This window comes from Ovis canadensis, chromosome 6 (genome assembly GCF_042477335.2).
Source record: "Ovis canadensis isolate MfBH-ARS-UI-01 breed Bighorn chromosome 6, ARS-UI_OviCan_v2, whole genome shotgun sequence".
Classification (NCBI taxonomy): Eukaryota; Metazoa; Chordata; class Mammalia; order Artiodactyla; family Bovidae; genus Ovis; species Ovis canadensis.
Genome location: NC_091250.1, coordinates 101282108 through 101306439, shown reverse-complemented (window position 1 = coordinate 101306439; position 24332 = coordinate 101282108). Strand labels below are relative to the sequence as shown.

The window sequence follows — 24332 nt, the reverse complement described above, 5'->3', positions numbered from 1 at the left end:
AGACCCAATACTCGTTTTATAAATGGATCACTGGAATGATCTTCTTGTTATAGCTCATAGACACAAATACTGAAAGCTAAAATACAATCAACCTGGGAAATAATAATTCAACAAGAAACCATTTGATTTCCAAGTCAAACACTGACTCCAAGCAGGTTCGATCCCTGGGTCAGGAAGATTCCCTGGAGGAGGGAATGGCAAGCCACTCCAGTACTCTTGCCTAAGAGAGTTCCATGGACAGAGGAGCCTGGTGGGCCACAGTCCATGGGGTCACAGAGAGCTGGACATGGCTGAGTAACTAGCACTTTCAAGTTCATGTTCTTTCAAGTGCTAATTACCTCTCCTCTGGAAATTTTAAGACTTCCCAGATTAACCCCCTTTTTGTGGGGTTCTTTCATCTCATATCTTGATTCTCACAATCTGTCATAAGAAATTTTAAGAAATCAAATAAGGAAATATCTTTCCAGGAATTGAAACTTTCCAAGGCTCCTCACAGCCTACAGAGCAAATATGTATATAACCACAGTAAATTTCTACTCATACTCAGAGGAAACTGTGTTCCTTCAGGCTTTCATGCTTTTTCACATTGCTCTCTAAACCTAGATTCCCCATACATACCTTTTATACTTGACAAAATAATAGTCAGTACTCTGCACCAACACCACTTTGTGAATATCACTTCTTTACTCTCCCAGGGAGATTTGGTCTGTGTTCTAAAAGGACTTGCAAGAGGCTTCATAACCAAAATTGTCATGACTAAAAGTAATGCCTCCATCATGGACACGTAGTATCCATTTCCCTTTCCTTTTCTAGATTTTCAAATCTATATTTTTCCTTTATCTCTTTCCTCAGTGTCCAGGAAATCAAAGCTTATATCACTCGTAGAATCAATGTTTTGCTTAGAACCTATATCCAAATCCTTCTTAAGAGAGATTCTCCTCTCATTTCAGGTCAATAGATTATTGATATCATGAAAACAAATCTATCCCATTACATACATCTTCCCCTTCCTGCTTCTAATTTGATGGGAATTTCTGGTAAGATTTTTTTAATATCATATATCTCAATTTAAAAAGTAGGATACAAAATGAAGTTCAGAAGAAGGTACTTAGAGGATAAATTCTTTTGAAGAGTAAGTTTTGAGGAAATGTTGAAGAAGTGAGAGGAATAGAAGGAAGGACACAAATGTTCAGAAAAGGAAATGATCATAATTCAGAAGCAATATTCTCAAAGGAAAGTGACTAAAGCTGTACTAAACTGACTGAAGTTATACTCAAAGGATGCTCATGTTCATATAAAGAGGGAAAAAGGAAGGAATAACTTCAGTCAAAAGAACAAAGTGAGCTAAATGAAATGGAGCTAATAAAATAGGTGTAAAAATATGCAGAAAGAAATGCTTAGAATGCTCAGATAAATCAGAATGTACTTGTGTTGACAACATGCTGCTTTCTTATCTGTAAACTCCCTACATCCTAGGTAGTTTCCTCTTACCCTAGAGCCAGAGCATTTGCAGTGATACTGGGATTTATTGTACAGAGAAGCACAAAATCATCTATGCTTTTCTTTATCTATTTGCTTTCCAAAGCCTCTGAACTGGAGATTAGCTTGCAGAGGAATTGCTAAGGCAGACTCTTGGAAACAATCTTTAGCTCATAGTCATTGTGACCTTACCAAGTGGTAGTTATATTTTAACTACTTAATTGGGTCTGTCCTGGATATGAGGGAGAGTTACCTCTGAAGTTAAGGAAACTTATTAAGAAGGTTTGGATTTTATCAAGATGTCTAAGGGATGGGCTTTTCTTCTTGTGCTTTCTTTTTATTTCAGCTGTGACTTCTGTGAAAAGGTGCTGGTGTGTCCAGTGGAATAGAGTGACTGGATCAATTTAAAACAATTTTGGATGAACTTGCTTAGAGCGATCATGAAGTGACTGTGTTAGCATCTTCAGCTTCCATCCTGGTGGATCCCAGTAAACCCTCTGCCCTTAAATTTGTGTCTTATCCTACATCCTTCACTCAGAATGAGACTGATTTGTGTTTTATGAAATAGATCAAGATATGGGCATATGAATTACCGAAGAGTACATTGTGGGCATATGATTTAAAGATGCAAAAAACATATCACAAATATTCTGATACTGTTCAAAAGCTCTGTGCAGATGCAGTTTTAAACAAAAAACCTGATGAAAAAACTGAAAGAGTCCAGATATGATGTTGTTCTTAGAGATGCAATTTCTCCAATACATAAGAAAAATTCTGTGGAGGGCTTATAATTCCTCATTCTTACATACCTATTATAATATTCGAACTTAAGTGACAAAATGGCATTTATGGAGAGAGTGACAAATATGGTTTATGACCTATATTTTGACTTTTCATTTGAGACTTTTAACAAGAAGTGGGATAAATTTTACAGTGAAGTATTAAGTAAGTCTGTACATTTTCCCTCCAGTAGATGAAAAGAAATCTTATATTCTCTGTGTGGGTTAGAGTGGTATAATTTGTATTTTCTTATGTTTAGTGTCAAAATGGAAATATAATAACTTCTTAGTCAAAAGGTATCAACTATTCAGGAGAGTGTGCAAAGTAGTCTAGAACTCTTTGACATTGGAAATGTTTTTCTATTTGACAGTAATAGTCCTTTATGTTAATATTCTTGAGGCTTATTTATTTTGAAAATTATGTATGCACTTCACTTTTCATAAATTATAATCTCTGTTACTTATTTCTGTAAAAGCAACTATCCTAAAACTCACAGTTTGAAAGAGAAACCATGCTGTTTGTTCATGACCCTATGAATCAGAAATTTGGGCTGGGCTTAGGAAAATGTCTCCTCAGTGGGTTTTGCCTGGGCTTAATCTTTATGATACTGTTAGTTACCAGGTGTGGCAGAAGTGGAACAGTCCAAGAAAGTGTCACTCACATGGCTGGGGTTTGGCAGATTAGCAGGATACTTTGATTGTTTCTTCCAGGTGACCTCTCCAACAGAAAACCTTGGACCTTTTTGGATGGTAGCAAAATTCTAGAATAGGTTGTATGAAAGTTATAGGTCTAGATTTGAAATTCACAAAAAATGACTTCTGTTACCTTCTATTAGTAAAACAGGTCAGGCGGCAAATTCAAAGGGTGAAGAAATCGCCTCCACCTCTCAATAGCAAGAGTTACAAAGAGTAATAGCCATTTTTAATATGCTATAGTAAGAAACTTCATTAAATATATTTAAAAATCAAATGAAGGTTAGTCATGAGGAAATATCTTTTAAACCTGGATCAGTTTAATATATATATATATATATATATATGTACAAAGCAACCTGATATTTTGTATAAACTTTGTGTTTACTTTTCTTTAAAATTAAACATTTCTATGTCCCAAAGATTCATACATGACTGAGCGACTGAACTGAACTGAACTGAACTGAACTGATGTTCCTTTTAGCTTTCAGAATCAAAGTTCCTGACATCTCTCTCTAGATTCAAATCTTCTACTATTTTAATCTCTCTAACATCTCCATCATCTAGCCTCTCTATTAAGAAGAAAAATTGCTTAGCTGTGGATGAGTTTCTCTGAGAGTTATCTACTATTATTCCTTCTCTCTCAATGGATTAAATGTCATTTACTAAGTAAACTTCTAGTCTTTCCCATTTAATGCTTTCCTCTATTTCCTTGGGATTGATCACTTAGGAAGGCTTTCTTATCCCTCCTTGTTCTTCTTTGGAACTCAGCATTCAGATGGATATATCTTGCCTTTTCTCCTTTGCCTTTAGCTTCTATTTTTTTCTCAGCTATTTATAAGGCTTCCTCAGACAACCATTTTGCCTTTTTGCATTTCTTTCTGGGGGGATGGTTTTGGTCCCTGCCTCCTGTACAATGTTATGAATCTCTGCCCATGGTTCTTCAGGCACTTTGTCTATCAGATCTAATCCCTTGAATCTATTTGTCACTACCACTGTATAATCGTAAGGGATTTGATTTAGGTCACACCTGAATGGTCTAGTGTTTCCCCCTATTTTCTTCAATTTAAGGCTGAATTTGGCAATAAGGAGTTAATAATGTGAGCCATAGTCAGCTCCCAATCCTGTCTTTGCTGACTATATAGAGCGTCTCCAACTTTGGCTGCAAAAAATATATAATCAAACTGTTTTGGTATTGACCATCTGGTGATGTCCATATGTAGAATCTTCTCTTGTGTTGTTGGAAGAGGGTATTTGCTATGACCAGCGTGTTCTCTGCAAAACTCTGTTAGTCTTTGCACTGCTTCATTTTGTCTTCCAGGGTCAAACTTGCCTGTTATTCCAGATATCTCTTGACTTCCTACTTTTGCATTCCAGCCCCCTATAATGAAAAAAAAAACATCTTTTTTGGTTAGTTCTAGAAGGTCTAGTGGGTCTTCATAGAACCATTCAAATTCAGTTTCTTTGGCATTAGTTGTTGGCACATATACTTGGATTACTGTGATATTGAATGGTTTGCTTTGGAAACGAAGAGATCATTCTGTCATTTTTGAGACTGCATCCAAGTACTACATTTTGGACTCTTTTGTTGACTATGAAGGCTTTTCCATTTCTTCTAAGGGATTCTTGTCCACAGTAGATATAATGTTCACCTGATGAATTAAATTAACTCATTCTAGTCCATTTTATCCACTGATTTCTAAAATTTCAATGATCACTCTTGCTACCACCTGTTTGACCACTTCCAATTTACCTTGATTCATGGACCTAACATTCCAGGTTCCTAGGCAATATTCTTTATAGCATCAGACTTTACTTCCATCAGCAGCCACATCCACAACTGGATTTTGTTTTCACTTTGGCTCAGGCTCTTCATTCTTTCTGGAGTTATTTTTCCACTCCATTTTATCCATTAGCATATTGGGCACCTACCAACCTAATGAGTTCACCTTTCAGTGTCATATCTTTTTGCCTTTTCATACTGTTCTTGAGGTTCTCAAGGCAAGAATACTGAAGTTATTTGCCATTTCCTTTTTCAGACTTTATTTTCTTGGGCTCCAAAATCATTGAAGATAGTGACTGCTCCATGAAGTTAAAAAACACATGCTCCTTGGAAGAGAAGCCATTACAAACCTAGACAGCATATTAAACTAAGCCTAGACATATTAAAAAGCAGATACATTACTTTGCTGACAAAGGTCAGTGTAGTCAAAGCTATGGTTTTTCCAGTAGTTGTGTATGGATATGAGAGTTGGAGCATAATGAAGGTTGAGCGCCAAAGAATTGATGCTCTTGAACTGTGGTGCTGGAGAGACTCTTGAGAGTCCCTCGAACTGCAAAGAGATCAAACTAGTCAATCCTAAAGAAAATCAGTCCTGAATATTCATTGGAAGAACTGATGCTGAAGTTGAAGCTCCAGTACTTTGACCACCTAATACAAAGAACTGACTCATTGGAAAAAACCCTAATGCTAGAAAAGACTGAAGGCAGGAGGAGAAGGGGATGACAGAGGATGAGATAGATAACTGGATGGCATCACCAAATCTTGGAGATGAAGTAGAGGAATCTCTGGGAGTTGGTGATGGACAGGGAAGAAACCTGGCATGCTGCAGTCCATGGGATTGTAAAGAGTCGGTTAGGATTGAGTGACTGAACTGACTATGGAAACCTAAAAGATCAGGGATTAATATTAGAATGTTAAAAAACATCAGGGGTTAATATTTGATTATCAATGTTTGCTTTGATTCTATAGCACCTGCAGTTTGAAAATTAAGCAAAAGATGAGAGTCCAATAGATTTTTCATATGTGAATGATTGCTAATCTTGATTCTATGAGTGTATCCTTTCAACAACAAATATTTATCGAGCTTTCTCTTCATTGCTGTTGTTTACTAATTTGGGGAGCAGAAGGAAATTAGTAAATATTTGTTGAGAATTTACTCTCTTCCAGGAAATCTAAGACCATTATATTTATTAATTCATAAGATAGAGACATAGAGATCTTATTCATAGGCAATATTATTCTCATTTTATACATATAGAAACTTAAGTAAGGTAACCTATTCAAGTTTTCATGAGGAAGAAGTGACAGAGATGCGATTAAAACATAGCAGTCTGGCCTCGGAGTAACCATTTTGCATGTTGCGATATATGAAAGAACAATAGGAGACTCTAATTTCAAAACTCCATCTATGATTTGGAGAAATATTATGGTAAGCATCAAGTGTGCTACAAAATAGAAAAGATTTGTTTCTCTTCATTGTGGTGGTCTTCATAACAGACATTCTCCATATCACTCAACTAACCAAACTTCTCTTTGCCAAGAGAGATGTTCCCTCACTATGTTTTACTCAAATATATATATATTTGTGTTTGGAAATTATTTTAAAAATTTTAGAAACCATCTTTAGCAGAAATTCTTTGTTGCTCTCAATGGCTAAGAAGATTTACAAGGTTGATTTAAGATTACATATACATTGTATATGCAATATTCAAGATTAAGATTACATATATATTGTATGAGGTTATAGAAGGTAGAGGCTTGAAGAATAGAACCAAGACCAAAGTCTAGGAACAAATCTGCTAAAAATTAACCAAGAATCACAGGTCATAGAAAATAAACTCTTAGACGAGGTTCCATAGGAAGGTCATGCGAGTTCATGTGAAGTGAAAAAGGGCATCACATGCCAAACTGTCAGTGTAGAAAGCTGGTTGGTGAATGAAGTGGGAGGATGATTAGGCCTATCTAAAATAAAAGACTAAGCAAGTAATCCAAAGACCAACGTTTCTAAAATAAATAATTCAGAGATTAAAGTTTCTAAGATAAAAGTTAATCAGGAATCATAGGTCATAGAAAAGCAGCTTGTAAGTGAGGTAACATAATAAGCACATGCACAGCAAAGTGAAGGAAAACATGGTAAAATATAGCAAAAAATCAAAGTAGAATGCTGGGCTGTGAATGGAGCGTATGTGTGAAGATATATTAGGCAAATAATCCAAAGCCATAAAAAAGCTTAAAGAAATTTTAGGTAAGTAAGGGGACAGAGGTGCAAGTGACTGGTGCAAATAGACTTTTGCAACCAAGGCAGGTTTTCTAGACTGGCTTTCCAGAACGTTTATGTCACTCCTTAAACAAGGAGCCATCACAGCATTGCTGATTTACTCCAAGAATAGAAATTAACAAAGGAGATCCTTTAACCAAGTTATAAATACTAAAAAGGAAGATTTTGATCAGTCTTTAGCAAGTGGATCTCCCTTATCACTCATTCCAATGTGCTTTTCAATATTTACTTTTAGTTTTTCCAATATTTATAATTTTTCTGGAGACCAAAGACACAAATTTAGACACAGGAACACACTTGACAGACTGAATCATAAGATAGTTCCTTAGCTGCCCATCCTTTTTTCCTTTTTAGGCAGTTATTAAGCAGCCTTCCATTGCCAGTAGATTGTAGTCATCTATACAGTCAGAATGTTTCAAATTTCCTAGGAGAGAAAAAATAAATAACATAAAGATGGAGATGAAAGCCATCATTTCATTTAGTGCATCTCAATTATCATACACTTTCTTGATCATAGATGGATCAAGAATTTTGTCCCACAATAAGTTTCTTCTTCAAAACATACAGAAGAAGTTGAGACTTTAGCTATAGGAGGGAAAGCTATTGATTCCTGGTGACATTTGCACCTTTAGAGAGTCTTCTTAAACCACTGGAGTGTCTCTTCTTACCTTTATCTATACTCTGAAAAGTTATCATGAGTAACCAGGATCCTCTGGTGGCTGGCTAGGTGACCTGAAGACCAGATTGAAATAAGTGTGAGAAGTGCAAATTCTTCATGCTGTTGGTCCATATTTAATGTGGAAAGTCATTAATAATCTTTAGAAAACAATACCTATGTGAGTGAGATCAAGTTGGTAGAAAGACCCTGGACTTATCTCCTCCCATGGACACACCAAAATACAACTACTCACAAAGCAATTATCTTTGAGAACAACCTGAAGACTAGCCCAAAAGTCTTTCCACAATGACGGATATAAAGAAGGAGCCACAACAAGACAAGTAGGAGGAGCAGAGACACAGTCTAACTGGGACCCAAAACCTGAGGTTGGCCACCTACAAACAGGAGGAATATCACAGGTCCTCCTCCAGGAGATAGTGGTTTCAGCCTCCACATCAAGCTCCCTATTTTGGTAAGATATACCCCAGAATGTCTGGCTTTGAAAACCAGAGGGGCTTACCTTCAAGAAAACAGGAGACTCTGTAAACAGAGACTGTTCTCAAAGGGTGTACACAAAATCTCACTTAGTTTGAGTACCAGCAAAGTCAGTAGTTTGAAAGACACCTTGGTAAGAACCAGTTGCTGATCTTGGAGCATCTCCTGGAGAAGCATTGTGCAGCTGGGACTACACCTGGGGATGTGGCTCTGGTGGTAGCCATTTTGGGGATCTCCTTCCATCATTCTGACACCAACCCTGGCTAACACCATTTTAGAATCCTCCTTCTAAACTATTAGCACCAGGAGCTTCCCCTGCCAATGGGTTCATGGCAATCACACAATGCTGGGTTCTCCCTGGAAGATGGGATCCTCAGTTAGTTTAAAAAAATGTTTAAAAGATTTTACATTAAGTAAAAATGCACAAATATCATGAAAGTGATACAAATCTAATGCTATACAGTGGGAAACAAGAAGATCATTTAGAATGCAATATTCATCACATATGTAAGTAATTACAGAAGGAAATTGACTTAGAATTAAAATCTATTAGTGAACTTGTAACATGTGATGCAAGAGTTAATCTTTAATAGTCACATGAACCTAGAAAGATTCAAAGGTGCCAAGGGAAGAAGTTATTATGAGCTATATAAGTTTCTCACTTGCATGTGTTTTTCCCTCTCTTTTTTCTCTACATATGTTTGTTCAAATTGTAAAACACTGGCATTATTTGTTCATCTTGGCCAATACAGAACTGAAACTTTATTGGTCTCTCTTCTAAGAAAAAATAGATATATATTCACAAGTTCCCATATATTCCTTTCCCTATTTTCTTTTTCAGGAAGACCCACTACATTATATGAATTGATGGGTAAAACTGATTTTGGTTGATAATAAGCTATTGGGATTTTGAATTTCCCCAATCATTCTTACCAAATTTTGGTTTTGTTGGAAGACTCCACTGAAAACCTGCCAAACCCCTGCATAAGGTAAATTTTGATCTTGAAGAGAGTTTTTTTTTCCATTCCCAGCCCAAATACTGTCTTATGGAAATGACATGGGCAATATATAAAATTTCTTCACTCCATTCCTTCATTTACTGTGTGTTTCATGTTTCACTATTACTTAATATTCTGGGGTATAAAAAGTATGAAAAGTCATAAAAAATATGAGAGAAGTGCAAGATTATATGGATATAGCCACTATGAAAAACTCTTCCAACACACGAGAAATAATATTTTCTCAACAAATGTGTATTCTTTGTCTGCCAAATGCCAAATTCTATACTCTTACAGAAGAAGGAGGGGTGGAAGAGAGAGACACAATGGCAGTCCTTGGGAATCTTACAGACTGGTCAGCCAGAAAAATATGAATGTTAAACAATTACTTATAATAAAGTACAAATCCAAAGATACATAAGATTGAGGTGATGTCGGAGTGATCTCATTTTATTAAAGTAAGTTGCAATTAAATATCTAAAAGAATAAAATTCTGATAATGCCATATTAAAACTGGAAATATAGGAGAGTATTTAAAGACTATGGAACTGAGTGACTGAACTGAACTGAACTGATGGAATCTGGTCCTTTAATATATGGTACTATGATAGGTAAGAAATATACAAAAAGCAGATTCTGCCATAGTGCCTTCCTATAAAACATGGATGCATGAGAATAAAGGAAGAAATGTATGGTCTACTTTATAGGCCATAACTACTGAGAATAAAAATAATCCAGGTTAATAATCCAGATACATAAAGCCCTTGGGCTTCCCAGGTGGCACTAGTGGTAAAGAACCTCAGGTTTAATCCCTGGGTCATGAAGATCTGCTGGAGAAGGGCATGGCAACTCACTCTAGTATTTTTGCCTGGAGAATCCTATGAGCAGAGGAATCTGGCAGATTATAGTCCATAGCATCACAAAGAGTCAGACAAAATCAGAATGACTTAGATCACATGTACATGAAGCACTTACACAGTGCCAAAAATGTAGTGATTCCTAACTATTGGCCACCATGACTTAAAACTTTTGACCAAAGGAATTTGCCTCAGAAATCAAAAACAGAAGAAAATATTAAAATAATATTTGAAGTTTTAAGCAGTCTCAACAGTATCTACACTGGAGGGATTCTTTCTGTTGTGTGTGTGTGTATACCATCAAACTCATGATATTTTGTCCCAAAACCTTTGTGAATGCACTTCAGTATTTTTTCTGATCTTATCTGAGGTGAAAGAACTTCACAACACAAAACAGGCCAGAAATCGTTGCATCCTGATAATACAATTCATGAAAATAAGCCTCTCTCAGGAATTGGTGCTAGTGGTAAAGTACTGACCTGCCAACACAAGAGATGTAAGAGTCACAGATTGGATCCCTGGATTGGGAAGATCTCCTGGAGGAGGACATTTCAGTATTCTTGCCTGGAGAATCCCATGGTCAGAGAAACCTGGCAGACTATAGTCCATAGGTGTGCAAAGAGTTGGAATCTAGTGAAGTTACTTAGCACTCATGACACAATGCCTAATTTCATTAGGTATAGTTCTATTTCAATCATGTAAACTGCCTGATTTCTTTAATACCATAGTTGGTAAAGAATCTGCCTGCAACGCAGGAGACCTGGGTTTTATCCCAGGGTAGGGAAGATCCCCTGGAGAAGGAAACAGAAATTCACCCCAGTATTCTTGCCTGGAGAACTCCATGGACAGAGGAGCTGGGCAGTCCACAGTTCAATGGGTCAAAAGGGCATTGAACCATGTATACTATCATGTAAGAAACGAATTGCCAGTCTAGGTTTGATACAGGATACAGGATGCTTGGGGCTGGTGCACTGGGATGACCCAGAGAGATGATATGGGGAGGGTGGTGGGAGGGGGGTTCAGGATTGGGAACTCATGTACCCCCGTGGCAGATTCATGTTAATGTATGGCAAAACCAATACAGTATTGTAAAGTAAAAAAAAAATTAAAAAAAAAAAAAGAATCAGACATGACTGAGAGACTAACTTTCAACTTTCACTTTTCAAGCTGCCTGATCTCACACCAGGTTTGGAAACAAATATAGTAATGTAAATAGCAAGGAGGAAGTGCCTGGTTTAGTATTAACCTGCACAATGTTGTTGCTGTTCAGTTGCACGGTCATGCCCAACTCTTTTCGACCCCATCAACTGCAGCATGCCAGGCTTCCCTGTCCTTCACCATCTCCTGGAGCTTATTCAAACTCATGTCCATTGATGCAATGATGCCATCAAACCATCTCCTCCTCTGTCGTTAGATCTCTTGCCTTCAATCTTTCCCAGCATCAGGATCTTTTTTAATGAGTCAGCTCTTTGTATCAAGTGGCTAAAGTATTGGAGTCTCAGCTTCAGCACCAGTCCTTCCAATGAATATTAAGGATTGATTTCCATTAGAATTGATTGGTTGGATTGCCTTACTGTCCAAGGAACTCTAAAGAATCTTCCCTAGTGCCACAATCCAGTTTAGTCCAGTTCAGCTCAGTCATGTCCAACTCTTTGTGATCCCACGAACTACAGCATGCCGGGTCTCCCTGTCCATCATCAACTCCCAGAACTTGCTCAAACTCATATCCATTGATATCGTGATACGATCCAACCATCTCATCCTCTGTCATCCCCTTCTCCTCCTGCCTTCAATCTTGCCCAGCATCAGAGTCTTTTCTAATGAGTCAATTCTTTTCATCAGGTGACCAAAGTATTGGAGTTTCAGCTTCAGCATCAGTCTTTCCAATGAATACTAAGGACTGATTTCCTTTAGGATGGACTGGTTGGATCTCCTTGCAGTCCAAGGGACTCTCAAGAGGCTTCTCCAACACCACAGTTCAAAAGCATCAATTCCTCTGTGCTCAGCTTTCTTTATAGTCCAACTCTCTCATCCATACATGACTGCTGGAGAATCCATAGCTTCGGCTAGATGGACATTTGTCAACAATGTCTCTGCTTTTTAACATGCTGTCTAGCTGTCTAGCTTGGTCATAGTTTCTGCCAAGGAGCAAATGTCTTTAATATCATAGCTGAAGTCACCATCTTCAGTGATTTTGGAGAACAAGAAAATAAATTATCTCACTGTTTCCATTTTTTGCCCATCTATTTGCCATGAAGTGATGGGACCAGATACCATGATCTTAGTTTTCTGGATCTTGCATTTTAAGAAAGCATCAAATCATTGATGTTCAGGCTTCTTTATGGTCCAGTGATAAAGAAACCACAAGCCAGTGTAGGAGCTACAGGAGATGTGGGCTCAATTCCTGAGTCAGGAGATCCACTGAAGTTTTTCAGTAGCTCAGTCATATCTGACATTTTGCCACCCCATGGACCGCTGCACGCCAGCCTTCCCTGTACTTCACCGTCTCCCAGAGCTTGCTCATACTCATGTCCATTGAGATCGTGATGCCATCCAACCATCTTATCCTCTGTCATCCCCTTCTCCTGTCTTCAGTCTTTCCCAGCATCACGTCTTTTCTAATGAGTCAGTTCTTTGCATCAGTTGGCCAAAATATTGGAGCTTCAGTTTCAGTATCCATCCTTCAAATGAACATTCAGGACAGATTTCCTTTAGGACTGACTGATTTGATCTCTTTGCTATCCAAGGGACTCTCAAGAGTCTTCTCCAATACTACAGTTCAAAACTTGCACAATAGGATCCACATTTTTAAATGTAGATGACAATTTTCTGTAACTTTATGTCATGAACCATTATTAGTTCTAGATAGCTGGATCAGATGTTTTACCCAAGTAGTCACCCTCTTATGATGTAAAACCCACCAAAAATAAATAGCTTACAGGCAAAATCTGTCACATTCATTGTATATCATAGCATCAGTATCCTTAAAATGTCTGGGTTAAGATCAGAAATAAAATCAAATTTATACTCAACATTTAAACCTCCCATATAAAAATAGTGATAATATATGATATTGCAATTTCATTAGGTTTTGAATAAAAATAGGGTGAAATAAGCTATGGAAATTTTGAAAAGCTATTTCCTTAACAGAGATGAAATGGACGTAGCCTACCCAGTGTTACCAGAGCATGAACTAGGTAGAAAACAGAAATAAAATTTTAAGACAAGAAAAAAATACTTTCAGCAATCTTTGTCTTTTTCAATTTCTGTAATATCATGAGAAGTTTAATAGATCAGAGTCTTAGCTGAGGCTTAAATTTAGGGAACTTGTGGGTATTGGGAATTTGAAACACCAATAAATAAATAATAAATCATCGTTAATAAATTGAGAGTTCTTATTTATTTATAATTTAACTAGAGTGCTTTTCTTCTTTTGATAAGCAATTATATGTAAACTCTTACTCTGTTTATATTATCATGAAAAAGTGAAAAGGAAAAGTATTAGTTACTAAGTTGTGTACAACTCTTTGCCATCCCATGGACTAGAGCCAACCAGGTTCCTCTGTCCATGGAATTCTTCAGGTAAGAATATGGGAGTGGGTTGCCATTCCCTTTTCCAGGGGATCTTCCCTACCCGGGAATTGAACCTGGGTCTGTCTCCCACCCTGAAGGTGGATTCTTTACTATCTGAGCCACAGGGAAAGCCCATCACCTTTATATTATCATACTTAGCCTTATAATCAGGAAAGCCTATATATCAGAAGACCTGTCCTGAAAACTGCTAAGAAGAAAAGTGGATCAATTTAGTAATGAATACATTGGACAAAGAATGACATATAAATTCAAGAAGCTGAGCCTCAGACTGTTTTTCATTCTATTTGAGGAATTCTGTAAGGAGTTCAGGTCCTTTTAAATGCCTGTCTTTTGTCAACTTCTCCAAAACAAATCAAGAAAGAAAAAGAAAAAAATGATAATAATAACTTGATCTTGCTAGGCTAGGATTGTTTAACTTATTATAGGAAACAAGACAGCATTTTGACAGAGTTTCACCAATTTTCAGTAAAAGGAAATCAGAGAAAGATAATTCTAAGGTGTTGAGTTCTGGTTGCTGATATTAAGGAGAGCTTAGTAATGTATGGAACAGTTTGGAATTTAGCAAAGTTGAAGGGATAACTTCAGATTTCTGGACAGAGTAAGGTCCTGAATCTTGTCCTGGTGAGCAAGCCATATGTTTTAATAAGCATACTATTTTACTTGTGTGCTTGTATACTCCTGTCATCCGGGGACAAGTTACAAAGCCATTGTTTCTGGATCTTAGTGATATTTAACAGAGAATGAGAAAAAAATTCCTGGCCCTGCTATTGTTTGAGATATGGAGTAAAAATTACATTGCTTTCAAAACTCACTGAAGAAAATCAATGTGTTTTCACAATGTGAAATGTTCTTCACTGGAGACTTTCATTTTAGTGACATCCCGTGTTAGTAAGTGATAAATAAAGCACCATTCTTGTTAGCAGCCAATGATAATACATTGGTTAAAGAAAAAAACTGCATATCACATCACTTTCTAAATGGTTTTAATAGTATATTAGAAGATGATGCTATTCTAACAATTCTCTCTCTTTAGAAATGTATGTATTCATGTTCTTCAAACAAACTAAAGAAAGAATGAATGAAACAAAAACCCTCTCTCTGCTGATTCCCCTTCATAACAGAATGAACTATTTGTTTTCAGGAAATCAAAGAGTTTGTCCAAAGCTCTGGAGAAGATGGCTTTGTAGTACTGAGTTTGGGGTCAGTGGTTGAAAACCTTCCAGAAGAAAGGGCTAACATGATTGCATCGACCCTTGCCCAGATTCCACAGAAGGTCTGTTAAATTGCCTTTGTACTGAACAACAACTTGAATGAATCTCTTTAAAGTCTGGAGTGGGTCCATTAGAATGGTTTTTGCAAAGGGGAGAGAAACAGAGAATGTCATGACATGGTTAGATCAAAATGAATTGGTATATCTGTTTTTTCTTTGGAAGTTGAATTTTAAAATGGAACAAGGGAGACATATGTGCTTAAATGTTCCAATTCAAGTTTTACTTTGTTCTGAGAGACATTTATATCTTAGAGATTATGTTTGGTGTTCTAGTGCTATTAAGTTAATAGTAAGAACACAAAAACATCCAAATCTTGCTCCACAAATCACAATGTTTCCCAGAGGACTTCCTGGGGGGACTGTGGAAGTTCTGAGCAGCTGAGAGGTATCCTGTTGCAGTTCAATTGGTAGATGCACTCAATATTCGATATTTAAAATAGAATTTTGAAAAATACTGAGTTGGAGCATAAAGATTGAAATCCTTCCTCCTACTCCTGCTCCCTCTTTTACCAAGATAAAAACAACATGTGTCTTAAAACCAGTCATTGAGGAAAAGATCAAGAGAGAAGCCTGGAATCCAGGGTTTTTTCCTGTTAAAACAGAAAAAGATGACAGGAAGGGGCATGGGCTCCAGCTTTAAGGTCTCTTAGCCCTGCCCATTGGAGAAGGTGATGGCACCCCACTCCAGTACTCTTGCCTGGAAAATCCCACAGATGGAGTAGCCTGGTAGGCTTCAGTCCATGGGGTTGGGAAGAGTCGGACACGACTGAGCGACTTAACTTTCACTTATCACTTTCATGCGTTGGAGAAGGAAATGGCAACCCACTCCAGTGTTCTTGCCTGGAGAATCCCAGGGATGGGGGAGCCTGGTGGGCTGCCATCTATGGGGTCGCACAGAGTCAGACACAACTGAAGTGACTTAGCAGCAGTAGCAGCAGCAGTACTGCCCATTAACAACTTGACCTAATCAACATACTGTTCTGACTGACTGGATTAACAACTACTTTCTCAGAGGTGGGGAGGAAGAGGAGAGGTAAAAACTGGGAAGCATGGAAGTTTCAGTGTTAGCGGAGAAAAAATTAGAAAGACGCTTCCTGCTAAAGTCCTGTAGTTATTTATGGTAGTATAAATCCATCAGTACCTGTTCATTAGCTGTGAACTACTTGTCTCAAACTGCCCCAAACAACCCTTACTATTTTCATCTTTGAGAAACTGGAATCAGGCTGACAGCCTTAACAAGTAATAGATAGCTACCTACCTTAAACAAACAAACAAAAAGCCTTACCCCACTAACTATACAAAAAAAATCTTCATGACCCAGATAATCACAAGGATGTGATCACTCACCTACAGCCAGACATCCTGGAATGCGAAGTCAAGTGGATCTTAGGAAGCATCACTATGAACAAAGAGAGTGGAGGTGATGAAATTCTGGTTGACCTGTTTCAAATCTTAAAAGATGATGCTGCGAAAGTGCTGCACTCAATATGCCAGCAAACTTGGAAAACACAGCAGTGGCCAGAGAACTGGAAAAGGTGTTTTCACTCCAATCCCAAAGAATGGCAATCCCAAAAAATCTTCAAACTATCAAATAATTGCACTCATCGCACATGCTAGGAAAGTAATGCTCAAATTTCTCCAGCCAAGCTTCAATAGTATGTGAACTGTGAACTTTCAGATGTTCAAGCTGGATTTAGAAAAGGCAGAGGAACCAGAGATCAAATGTAAACATACCCTGGATCATCAAAAAAGCAAGAGAGTGCCAGAAAACATCTACATTTGCTTTGTTGACTATGTCACAGACTTTGACTGTGGGGATCACAACAAACTATGGAAAATTCTTAAAGAGATGGGAATACCAGACCACCTGACCTGCCCCCTGAGAAATCTGTATGCAAGTCAAGAAGAAACAGTTAGAATTGGACATGGAATGACAGAATGGTTCCAAATCAGGAAAGGAGTACGTCAAGGGTCGCAAAAAGTCAGACATGACGGAGTGACTGAATGAACCACTAATCTAGGATTCAGGGTTATTTCATCCCATTGAGAAATGAGAATTTCAGCATCAGCGATTTCTTTGGGGGTGGGCATAGAATCACTGATACATTCTAAATTAGTATTTTCTATTGTAAAAAATGCAATTAGATCTCTTAACAGCACAAACTGGTAGTTTGCTTATTTCAGTTTATAATGATCAATGAAAATTAATGTGGCACTCTCTTTTTAAAAAGAATTATGTCTTTTATTATTCTACAATTCCTAGCTTTGTACAAAATATGTGCATGGATAATTCCACTATTAATACCTTTGGAGGAAAAAATATGAAACAATGTCTTAATAATTTTACACTTCAAAGATTATAGGAAGTGATTTTCCAATACGCAGTGTAAAATAATTTATATTCTCTCTGCTAGTTGAAGAAATTTTATCTCATTATACCACCTAGAAGAAAGTATAATATTGCTCACAAAATAAAATAGAAAGATACCCATTTCTATGAAAATGCTTCTTGGAAAAAGTAACCATAAGCAAATCTTCACTGATTTCTCTCAGAAACTGCTGAGCAATCAAAGTATTTTCTAGATTCAAACCACAAGTTTGTTATATAAGACAGTCATATGAAGTGAAGTTGCAGAAATTTCAGTCAACTTTTTGTATGCACTACAGTTCTGATTGATTCCTGAATGCTTTTAACTATTAAATTACATTATTTACAACCTAATTTCCCTCAAGTCTTTAGAACTGGTCATAGCATAATGTAGTAAACAAAATGATAGTTGATCAACAAGGTCCCAGATTTTTGCTACTTTGATTTTTGTTTTGAACTATTATTTAACATTATTCAACATTCCTGAGCAGAAATGTCCACATCTGTTCATTGAAAAAAAGTGGGGCAAGATGACTTCTTACTAGATTTTAATTTCTAAAATGTTCTGAGCCTGTGATCTTATTAGTGGAGTTGAGCCTTTTCTTGGTCATAGTAGGTTGCGTGGAGATTCAGTGGGAAGAAACCAGATACATTAAGAAACAATGCTCAACTTTGTAAGTGGACCCCACAGAATGATCTTCTGGGTAAGAAGGTGGCAAAAAAATACTAAGTTCTAATTAAGAGAAGATCGCAGGGACAATAGTGGAACAGCAAGGTAAAACATCAACACCAGATAACAATTATCTTTCGCTTATAAATTTTCAATAGCTTCTTGACTGGTCATCTTGTCTTCCCACTCTTTTATCTCAGCTCTACTGCTATTGTAGTGCTTTTATCTAAAAGTATATAGGAAACATCCATACTTTTCCTTGAACTTTCAGTAACTCACATTGCCTAAAAATAAAAGTGTAGCTGATAGAAGATGACTTTGTAAACAGCACATCTATCATTTTTCCTCTATTGCCAAATGCCCCCTGAGATTCTCCATACATTATCAGAATGAATCATTCCCTCTATTCCTAAGAAACAATGTTTCTTCACCTCCATGATTTTGAACATGGTGTTCTCTGAATCAAGATTCAGTCCACACTTGTCCTCTGGACAAAGCAACTCTGCACTAACATCCCCTCTAATGTATAGCTTTCCCTCATTTCCTCAGACAGACTTCCTTTGGAAATTCACAAAAGCTTGTGTGATCCCAAGAGCATAGCAATCCTCAGCAGAAAGCATTGCCTTCTTTATTGACTTATACTGTCAATTTCTGTTTCTAACCATGGGACTCAGAATTTATTGTTCTCATTGAAATCTTTCTTAGGTCACCCCAAAACTGAAGCTTTTATCACTCATGGTGGTGGCAATGGCATCTCTGAGCCATTTACCATGCGATTTACCATGGTGGGACTCCGTGTTTGTTGATCAACCCGATAATGCTCACATGGAGGCAAAAGGAACATCTATTAGACTTGAACACAATGTCAAGTACAGATTTGCTCAATTCATTGAAGACTGTCATATATGACCCTTCGTGTGTGTAACATTTCTTTAACTTGATAGTATCTGTAGATAGATAAGTTATCTTTTCAACAGTGAATATGAGTTCCTTTCCCTTATTAAGAGGATAATTTTAAAATACTTAAAATTATACAACCAATCTTAATTTTGCTTTTACATTCAACCAGTTGTTTCAAATGTTTAATCCTATTGATTTAATGAGCAACTGCTGCTGTTTAGACTCTAAGTGGTATCTGACTCTTTGCAACCCCATAGACTGTAGCCTGCCAGGCTCCTCTGTCCATGGGATTCCCAGCCAAGAATGCTGAAGTGGGGTACCATTTCCTTCTCCAAATGAGTAACTAATCAGTGTAATAATTTCCATGCCAAAAAAAAAAAATCTGAAAGCTCTATAGCATATTGTAACAAGTATGCATTTATTAGTGTATGACAGAATCCATACAAGGGCTCCCTGAGGGCTCAGTGGTAAAGAATCTGCCTGCAATGCAGGAGACATGGAAGACATGGGTTTGATCCCTGGATTGGGAATATCCCCTGGAGGAGGAAATAGCAACCCACTCTAGTATTCTTGTCTGAAAATTCCCACAGGAGAAGGAGACTTGTAGGCTCAAGTCCAAAGGGTCACAAAGAGTTAAGACACAACTGAGCAACTGAGCATACACAGCACATCCATAGAAGACTGAAACTTGAGAAAGGAATTATTTCAATTCAATGCTTAGAATTTCTGAAACTAAAAATACTAAGAATTGCTAATCTTCTTATCTCTATAGGTTTGCTTATTCTGAACATTTTACTTCAATAGCATCATATAATATGCGTTTTTTTATATATAACTGACTTCTTTAATTAGCAAAAAAATTTAGTTAGATCTATATTGCAGCATGTACCAGTACTTTTTATTATTGAATAATATTCTGTACTATATCCATACCATATCACAGTCTAATTAATACATTCATCAATTGATGGACATTTCATTTTTTTTCACTTTTCTCTATAATGAAAAGAAGCCACAAACACTGTTATACATGTTTGTGTGAACATAGCTTTTTATTGGTTTTTGGTAGCTATCTAGATATCACACACTGGGTCATGGGATAATTTTATATTTATGAGAAACTACCAAACTGTTTTCCAAAGGGGTCACATTCTACATTTTCACCAACAGTGTATGAGTGTTCTTCTAATCTTCCATATCATTGTCAACACATGCTATTATCTATTATAATTTTTATTTTAGGCATGATAATGAATATGTTCTCTCTGTGGTCTTGATTTACATTTTCCTTATGGCTACTATGCTGCAAATATTTTCATGTTTCTATTGGCCATTTTTATCATTTTAGAGGCATGTCTCTTCCAGTCCTTTATCCACTTTTTAACTTGGTTGTCTTTTTTATTATTGAGCTGTTAGAACGCTTATGTGTCATATATACAAGTCTTTTTCAGATATATGTTTTACAAATATACTCTCCATCAGTATGTTACTTTTCTCTTGCCAGTGTCCTCTGAAATACAATTTTTTATGAAAATTGATAGAATACATCTTTAATAATTAAATATTTCCATACTTTACTGAATCTGTTAAAACTGTTAAAATTTCCCACAAAGGAAATATCCAGCTCAGATGTCTTCATCACCAAATATGTCCAAATACTTAAGAAAGAAATACTACCAATCTTATACAAACTCTTCTAGATAATGTCAAACATATTAGGTCTTTTCAGGTCATTTGATGAGGCCATAATCCTTACTATCAAAACAAGGCAATGACATTACAGGAAAAAATATCTTTTAACACAAACCCTTCCACAAATCAAATGCAGAACTAGAATGCCATATAAAAAGTACAGACCATCTTGATCAAAATGGGCTTATACCAGGATTGAAAGTTTGTTTAAATGTATAAAAATGAATATAATTCAATAAATTGTCAACATAAAAGAGAAAAATATGACCAGTCCAATGATTAAATAATTGATAAAAGTTAACATCCATTCATGATATCAAAAGAAATATTTTGCAAACTAAAAATAGAAATTACTTTAATCTTACAATAGATATATTAAAAAGGCAATACAAATGATTACACTTACTGGCAAAATACATACAGCTTTATCCCCTTCATTAGAAATCAAGAAAATATAAATTAAACCTCATTTTTACTTCATCATAAAAGCTAAAATTTGAGAATTATCACAACCAAGCATTGACAAGAATACGGAGAAATAGGAACCTTTCCATACTGCTGATGAGAACGCAAATTAATAAGCCACTTCAGAAAACTGTTTAATAATATTAAAGAGACCTAAACATGCATGCAGCCTTCTCTTAGCAATTCCACTCTTAGATATATAACTAATAAAGATGTATAAATATATAAACCAAAATACATATATCAGAATAATTATACCTCCATGACCAAAAAGCTGTTAGCAATCCAAATGCCCAATGATCAAAGAATGAATAAATAACTTGTGGTACTGTCAAACAAGGGAATACTATACAACAGTGGAATCAACCAACATCTACACAAGTCAGACACAAATAACTACATACCATGTGATTCCAATATGCACACAAGTTAAATCATTGTATAGTGTTAGAGGTCAGGCTAGTACTTAATCTGGGGAAGAGAGAAGTGACTGGAAGCTTCCACCAGGAAGAGATGCTTATCAGGAGTTTATAATACTCTACAGCCTGATCTGGGTAGGAGTTATATTTGTGTTTCACTTGGTGAAAATTTTCTAGCTTACTTTAGTTTTGAGCTGTTTAATGAAATTGTGCAGCTTTCATGCATACTTCATAGTTAAGGGTTTATTTTAGAATATATAACAAATTTTAAAATGTCTACAGAGTAAATAGGAAAATAAACAAATGAAGAAACAAGCAAAAACAGTGGAAGAATTGCCATTGACTACTATCTTAATGTGATCAAGAAAAGACACTCTACCACTCTGAACATAATACTGAGACAAAGTCTTCCATCAAAAACCTGAAACAAGCTCCAGGGTATTGTGGAGAAGAATGTTCCAGAAGAACAAAAGGGATTGCAAGTTCAAAGGTGCTAAGGTAAGAAAACATTTGCAACATCAAGAAACAGCTAGAAGGCCAATGTGCCTACAACAGAGTGCCTGAACAAAGTGATCAAGGAAGGGATTACCAGGGGTCTGAGCATGTAGGATACTATGGACCAAAGAACAGATTTGGGTTTTATTCTAAATGTGATAAGAAGCCAGATGGAAATTTTGAGTAGAGAGATGTAATTACCTAATAGGTATCTCCAAAAAGTAATTTGGTCCACTGGTAGAAAATAGATAGTGGAATGGAGAAGAGTCAAAGCACCTGGACTGGTTAGGAGTCATTTCATTTTTTATTACACTATTACTCTGTTCTATTATACTTCCACAAGAACATCATCCTGAACTCTCCTTTCCACTGTCCAACTTACAGTGTTTGGAATGGCTCTTATTAATTCCTATGGTAGAAAAGATTGAAGTTTCCCACCTGACCTTCCATTTTCACTTTTTAAATAACTATCAATCATAAAATTTCAATTTAAAAGTCAAACTTTCAATGAGGACCCAACTAAAAATAGACTACTACTTCTGCAATTGTAGCTTCCCTTGTGGTTCAGCTGGTAAAGAGTCTGCCTGCGATGCCAGAGTACCTGGATTCAATCCCTGGGTTGGGAAGATCCCCTGGAGAAGGGAAAGGCTACTCACTTCAGTTTTCTGGTCTGGAGAATTCCATTGACTGTACAGTCCATCGGGTCACAAACAGTTGGACAGGACTGAACAATTTTCACTTTCACTTTTCTGTAATTCTATGACATTTACTTTGAATAATTTATATGACTCTTTGAAAACCATCTATGCCATTGGTATACTTAAGCAAAGTAGCTTCCTTTCAATGTTTGTATCTTTGTACTTCTTTAGATAGAAAGAAAATGCTACAAGGCTATCAAGAATTCACCACAATCAGCCTCTAAACCCCTGAACTGAACAGTCTTCTGGATTGAGTTTGCCACATGCCACAGAGGAGCCAAGTACCTGAGGCCAGTCACCCACGACCTCACCTGGTACTAGTACCACTCTCTGGACATGATTGGGTTCCTGCTGGCCTGTGTGGCAACTGTTGTATTTGTCATCACAAAGTGTTGTCTGGTTTGTTTATGGAAGTTTGCTAAAACAGGAAAGGAGAAAAGGGAGTATCTGTATCTGAGAGCTGTAGCAAGTTTACTCCATGTATGGAACTCATCCAGCAAGAAGGAATTATAAGGATCCTGTCCTCCTGTGACAAAGTGGCTTTTCACAATTCAGCATCTCAGATTAAAGTTTGTTTTCAAGGGATTTTCTGTTTAAGAATTTAAATAAGTCATGCCAAGAGAAAAGTTGGTGAAAAATAAAGTAAACATGAGATTATATGGGTATATATTGAAATTTATTATTTTAACTCAAAAGTTATACTGAAAAGTGCTGGGAGCCATCATGGGGAATCCTGCCCATGGCAAAGGTCATGAGGAAAGGGGCCTGACAAACACAAAGCTGGGATCAGGCCTCAGGGGTCCCCCTAGACTTTCTTGAGCATCAACCCCCAAAACAGAGTCTGCCTGCTTTACTGTGTTATGCTTTCCACCTACTCTTCTAACATTACAGGGGGGCTGTTCCCCACCACCTTCCTCTAAAAGGAGTTAACTTGGAGCTCCAGTTAATAAGCCTCCTGGATGTTACAAGAGTGTTTCAATCCAAAAACCCCTCTGATGGCTTTCTAGCCTGCCTGACAGGTCTCTCCGGACTCTTACAGCTACGCATGTGATTGTTTACAGCCTCCCGACCACAAGAGGCACAGGAAGCATAAAACATCCCAGGAATGTAGGGGCTTCCAAGGAGTCAAAATCATTAGAATAGAACTGATTAAGGGTTTCATTGTTGAGCCAATATTTGCTGCCAAGTTTTCATATCTTTTATTTGTTGATATAGTTAGTATGTAGAAAAAACAGGTAATTTCCCTGGCATTAGCAACATTAGATCTTTAAGTTAAGTACTTTCTTTGTCATAACCCACTGCACCTTTGTTCTACAGGAATGTAACTTTATTTAGTACTTTTAGGGTGATGCTGATTAAAGAAAAAACACTTCAAGGGAAAATAAGTTTTCTGGTTGATAGACATTTATCTAGGAAGAGAGCCATAAAAATGTTAACAGGCCTCTTGGCCAGAAGATAATGTAAATCACCTGAGACCTTTTGTATACGGGAAGGTATGCAAAAAGAAAGCCTAGCCTCAGTAAGGGTCAGGACTGCCACCCCTGCATAACTCTGCATATTCCATTATTTCTTTATGTACAACTTGGGGTATACAAGCTGCTTTTGAAAATAAAGTTGTGAGTCTTGCACCGATGCTTGGCTGCCCCATGTCGTTCTTTTCTTATTCTCCCTTTTCAGGCTGAATTCCCATCTGAAGCATAGAGGCTCGCCATGTATACTTATTTGCCTGGGCTTCTAAGAC

General features: G+C 36.8%; 1 pseudogene; it reads left to right on the top strand.

Moving 5' to 3' along the window:
• Positions 1-1778: 1778 nt before the first annotated feature.
• LOC138442990 (UDP-glucuronosyltransferase 2B18-like) lies at positions 1779-23104 on the top strand (annotated as a pseudogene).
• Positions 23105-24332: the final 1228 nt, after the last annotated feature.